This window comes from Mauremys reevesii, linkage group 8 (assembly GCF_016161935.1).
Source record: "Mauremys reevesii isolate NIE-2019 linkage group 8, ASM1616193v1, whole genome shotgun sequence".
NCBI classification, from domain to species: Eukaryota; Metazoa; Chordata; order Testudines; family Geoemydidae; genus Mauremys; species Mauremys reevesii.
The window spans coordinates 16,221,451-16,227,450 of NC_052630.1; the positions used below are offsets into that span (position 1 = coordinate 16,221,451).

General features: G+C 50.2%; 1 protein-coding gene across 2 annotated transcripts in view; it reads right to left on the bottom strand.

Annotated features, from left to right (window-relative positions):
• Positions 1–878, bottom strand: part of NR3C1 (nuclear receptor subfamily 3 group C member 1) — a 148,667-nt gene extending 147,789 nt beyond the window's left edge. The window contains exon 1 of one of the 2 annotated variants that reach the window (XM_039484193.1): positions 255–878. The gene's annotated coding sequence lies outside the window, so the exon portion shown is untranslated. The other variant, XM_039484191.1, reaches the window with a different exon arrangement.
• Positions 879–6,000: the final 5,122 nt, after the last annotated feature.

Here is a 6,000-nt window from a genome sequence, read left to right on the forward strand (position 1 = left end):
TGGGGCTCGGAGCCCCCTTCCCCCGTCAAACTCCCCTTACCTTGTCCGGGAGGGGGGGGGCTGGCGCCTCTAACCACCCACGTCCATGGCTCCCGCCGCGGCGGCGGCGACCGGGGAGGAATAAACAAGTCGGCGTGCGGAAGGAGGAGTGGAGAGGGGCGAGCGGAGGGGAAGGAACAGCCGCCCCCGTGAGCGGAGAGCCCGAAATCCCACCCGGCCCGAGCAGCCCCGCACCCGAGTCTGCCCCCCCTTACCCAGACACTCCTCCCGCCCCTGCCGCCGTCCTCAGCCGGCGCTAAGCCGCCTTCGCCCGCTCCCGTCTGCGCCTCACGCCCGGACGGACCGTCCCTCCTTGCCCCGGGCAGCCAGCGACTCCAGCGGCGCTCGGCCCCGCCACAAAATGGAGGACGGCGGCAGCCGCCTCCTCCCAGACGTGTGGCGGCGGCGGGAGCGCACGGAGGCAGGGGAGCTGCGCTGCGCTCGCTCGGCGAAGAGGGGCGGTCAGCGCTCGCTCGCAGGACCCCGCGGGGCAGAGCCGGGGAAGGACGCGGGAGAACTGTGCAACCTGTTGGCCGAGCCGCCCAACTGCGCCCTCCCCTCTGCGGCGCTTTACTCCCTCGTCCCCCTTCCCGCCGCGACAAACTCTCGGCTTTTCCCCGAGTTCCTTTCCGCGGCTTCCCTCGCCTCGCTCCCCTTCCGCTCCTGCCCCCCGCTCGCTGCCTGCTCTTGGGACGGGGCTCCGACCGAGTGCTCAGCGCTGGCGGGGCGGGGGCGGGGGCTGGCCTGGCGGGGGTAGGACAGCGCTGCCGCTGGGGGAGCTTGGCTAGGCAAGCCGGAGCTGGCCTTGCGCAGGGCTCGGGCTGGCTCGGCTCTCAGGGTTGGTCACTGGAGGGGAAGCCACCCCAGCGGCCCCATTTCTTCCCCTTTATCGTTTCCTGGGCTAAGGAAGGAGCCCGGGGGGCGGCAGGGCTGCTCCTGGGTCTGTGGAGACCCTCACTCCTAGGGGAGGTGGCAGAGACTCCGTCTTTTTGCGGGGGGGCGGGGAAGAAGGTTGCAAGCGGCTTATATACCCCCCCTTTTTTTTTTGCATCGGGGGGGCTGCCTCTTTCTCTCCCTGTTGCACTTGGGAAGGTTTTATATCTCTGTCAGTTATTGTGTTTCCAGCATGCCTGTCACCAGGGTAGCTGTAGAGCCTTGCACAGATACAGAATTTGAATCTGCAAAAATGATCTGCAGATTTGCAGGGCTGTAGGTATCTGAACATTAAAACCCCTCATCTGTGTTCCTCATTTTTCAGCTTCTTTGGGTAAGGTTAATCACTCCTTCTTCTTTCACCTATTCTCTCACACAGGCACCCCTTGTTGTGGCTGCCTTGTCCTCTGATCCTACCTCACCAGCTTTTCCACCAGTGGTTCCATCCCTTCTCTTCCCCTCCCTCCCACTGTTCCTCAGACTTCAGTCCTCAGTCCCCTCCTCTTCTTCCTCCAGTCTTTCCCTGTGCAAACTCATCCATTCCTATGGTTTCAACTATAATCTCAATGCTAAGGGCAACCAAATCACGCTCTCTGTGTCACTACTTTCTCTCTGACATCTGGTCCTGGATGCTGCACCATCATCAAACCTCTCCGCTTAAACAGATTTTTCTGTTCAAGTTAATTTTTTGTTTGTCTTCTGGACAGCTCCCACTTCTTCCTATTGGAGCTACCAGTCAAGCCTGTCCCCTGAAGCGGATTAACAGATCTTGCGGGGTCAGGGAAATCAGTGCTAGATGGTGGACAAATGCTGTTTCAGCCCTAATATGTTTCTACCTTCAGTAGCACTAAAGAGCATTTCTTCAAAGTAGCAGCACTATCTCTGCTCCGGGCAGCATTGAAGAGAAAGTCCAGAATAGGTGGTGCAATGGGGTATATTTGGGGACAACTCTGGGATACTAAAACTTGAGCTGAAGAGAACAAGGGTCCAACTCTTGGAGCGGGTATGTATGGGGCATAAAACGTGGAGGAGGAAGATAAAAAATGATGTGTGGAGGGAAGAGAGTGGTGAAGAGGGTGGAGAGAAAGGAGACTGGGGGAGACACCGAGGACCTGCCTCCTCGTAATCACAGTTTAGTCATTCTCATCAAGCAGGCTTGCTCCCTTCCTACTAGAAATGGCCCCGCTCTTTACAGAATCATTCTCTCTTTTCTCTGGGATCCTACAGATGTCCCTTTGAGTTGGGGCTCTGAACAGTTGGGGGGGCAGACACCAGCTATAAAAGTTTCAGATGTTTGTTTGTTGCAAGTATAAAACATTTATTGACAGCCAACATTTGAATGTATCAATCAATGCAGGTAACTATAGAAGGACTTCTATAAACCACAAATGTCCTGTTACTGCATATACAGGACAGATTGTTCAGAGGAGAATAATTACTAACTTATAAAATATAAGCAATTACCTTAGTTTCTTCTGGTTTTGAAGTGGCAGCTGAGACCTCAAAATGGATCTGGATTTGTAATTAATGTGCCAGAAAAACTAGTCACCACCTCACATCTTTACTGGATTCAGGACTGATAGCCACATCATCATGCAACGTAACACAATGAGAACAGGGAATCAAGTTTGTTCTTAAGAGCCACTCCTTCATTGCATATAAGGGATATCACACTGAGGCCTTAAAACCCTTAGATGCTGTTTTAATTTACATTCAGTCATCTACATTAAACAGAGAAAGATGGCACTGTCCTCTCACTTCAGTCTTCTGTAGGCTGGCCACATTTCTGCATTGAAATCCCTGGGAATGTATATGGTTCAAGTGGGAGTTGCATTAATTCCCTGTCTGTGGCTGCTGATGAATAGCTGCAGGAAGTCTTAGCCAATGGCAACAGGAGGCAGCAATGATGAAATGTAAAGACAGCAGTTGTCACTTTTCTCCACAGATCCCCTGTGCATCCCCTGGATATGTATGTTTCGGAGGCCTTGCATCTGCAAACTCTGCAGGGCTCCAAACACCATTGCCTTCATGGAATATGTAGCAGGAATTGCCAAGAGGGGAAACCATGATTTAGGTAGATTTTTCCACAGAAGTGGATGGTCTGTACACTACTTTCACTGAAGTAGCTACAACAAACTCTGAACAGATGAACTAAGATAGTAGAGGGTAGAACAGTGAAGAGATACTGCTCAAATAGTAAAAAAACAAAACAAAAGAACACATACTAGGATATGCCTTTCAAATTAGCAGCTAAAGTTTATTCACCTTGTTTTGGGGATCACAGAAGTTGGAGCCCAGCTAGACCACAAGTTCATCCCACTGCAAAGGCAGGACACAGGCTGATCAGAAACTGCAAAAGAGAAACAAAGACTAAAGAAAAACACTGATGCTAAACACAATATCCCAAAAGTATACTGGCCCCTGAGAAGTAAGAGATGATAGGAAATGTGTTGCCTCTTTGGATGTGTAAGGCAGGTGATCCTCTTTTTCTGGTGGACTTGCTATAATTCCTGGAGCTGACTGATACATTTGTGAATGTGAAAAAGCAGCAGGTGTCCAGCTATGAAGATGACAATCAAACTAACAGAGACAATTGGCCATAGTCTTCAAAAGTGATTAATAAGTGCTATGCACCTTCTGAAAAATAGGGCTTCTTTAAATTGTTTTATGTTAGGCACAAAAAATCAGTAGTCATCTTGAAAATCTTTGCCATAATTCTCTCTTTCTATCTAAGCACCATGGTACCTGGGCACCTGTAATTCTCTACTATATTGTTAGTGTCTCTTCCTAAGCTTGCTGATGTTAAATAAAAAGGAATATTATAGCATGTTGAAACGGATTCTATTAAAAAAATTAAGATCTGCAGGCCCATGTGGTTCATGACATCATTTTTAGATTTTAAAAATTCCTATTTTCATTGTTAGTAGAAAATGAGAGACTTGGTCATTTACTCTTGATTTCGGAAGCTGACCTTCAAATAAAGCATTCTGGTCTCATGCCTCTACAGGGGATAACTGAGAGATACAGGAATATTTGTGTGAGTATTGTAAGTCAGAAAGCCATCTGAATCTATTCTGATTTCTCTAGAAAAGTGATGGTTAAGTCTGTGAGCATGGGTGATTAATGACTTTTCTTTTAGCAGGGAAAAAACTGGAGGAAAATGCTGAAATGATGCTTGGATTTGAATTGTACTGTTCACAAGCAAGGTGTGTCAGGCATTGTAAGCCCTAGTTGTAGTAATATTTTGAATTAAAGTTGTTTAACATATGTGGCCAGAAAGCAAAGAAATTTGTGTCTCCTCTATGCTTTTAGATGTTGAGGGGGCATATTTGGGGGTGGAGGGTTTCTTCGCTAAAAATTGACAAGCAGCAAAATGCCTTGAACTCTTAAAAAACAGACAATTTTTATCTCAAATGTTTTTGAAATGTTATATTTTCAATGAGGATATTAATACATATCTAAATATGCCATGTAAATGCATAGAATGAGTAAATTTCACATTAATTCACATCACAGTTATTGGACAAAGGCACTTTAAAACCTATAGACATTTCTGTATAATTATCTTTATCCTAAAAACCATTTTGGACTGCCAAATGTGAAATGTCACTGCAGTGCAAGCCTTTACACTTTTGGGGAATGATGCAATGGATTTGTAACCTAAAATAAAACACATGCCCCATGCTTCCTGTCAGCAAAAAAATGGTGGGAATGGAAGAACAAAGTTACAATATCCATGAGTATTGAAGGAACGTTAGGAGGAATGTGTTACCAGGTGCTTATAGGTGACCAGGCACTCAGATATTATGATGGGCTATATGAAAACCTAGACAGATAAATCATAGAAGAGGCTATGCGAAGCACTAGAATTCTTGGGGGGAAATCAGGAATGATTGCCGTTAATTATCTAGGTCTTCACATAGAAGGCCTACTTCAATTTACTGATGTGTTGATACCCTGCTATATGCATTGTACTGCCTTGTCCTACACACACATCCATCTCTGAAAAACCAGAGTCCAAATGTACAGAGTAGATGTAAATTAGGGTGACCAGATGACAAACATGAAATATCGGGACGCGGGGGGGGCGGAGCAAAAAAAAAAAAAGCCAGAGCGCCCCCCGCCACCAGTGGCACAGCCCCGTCTCCACCCAACTCTCGGCTCTGACCCCCAATACACTCCCAGCTCCCCCATCCCCTCGCTCCTGGGCCCCGAGCTGTGCAGCCGAGCCACGCTCCGGACCCCTCTTGCAGCTCCCGGCCCAGCCGCTCCCGGGCTTCATTGCACCAGCCCCACAGCAGAGGCTGCTCCACTCTGCCCCGCCTGGGACACTCGCCCCGGGCAGCCCCGCTCCGGCTGCAGGGAACTTGGGGACAGCCCCCCCCCCCCCGGGCAGGGGGCGAACCAGGCAGCCGGGCCCGGCCCCTCCTGGCAGGAGCGTGTGTGCCCCACACGTGTCTCTGCCCCCTGCCTGCTCCGCGCTGCCCTGCAGGCTGCAGGGCTGGAACAGCCTCTGCGCTGCGCTCCCAGCCCCGGCCATGGCCCGTGTGCAAACCTGGGAGGGAGGAGGAATGCCGCGTGCTTGGGGAAGAGGCGGGGCCAGGGCGGGGAGTTGGGGAGGGATCCAATGGGGCAGTGAGGGGCAGGGTTGGGGCGGGTCCAGGGCAGGGATTTGGGGAGGGGTCCAATGGGGGAAGAAGGGGGATGGTCGGGGGAAGTGGGGGGTGAAAGCCCCTCCGGGCTCCGTCTATGCACCGGAGCGGAGGGCAAAATTGCTTGTTTGTCCAGTGTCCCGACCGAACATCGGTCGGGACGCGGGACAAACAAGCAAATATCGGGACAGTCCCGATAAAATCGGGACGTCTGGTCACCCTAGATGTAAATGGGCATCTGCTAGCTCGAGGGAACTGGGACAGTATAGCACAGGGCTCCACTCCTTCTCTTGAGGACAATTTGTGCCTCAGTTCCTGCTTCTTTCCACCTTCCTAAGCTGTCCAGCAAAGGACATATGTTTAAAAACATCACACT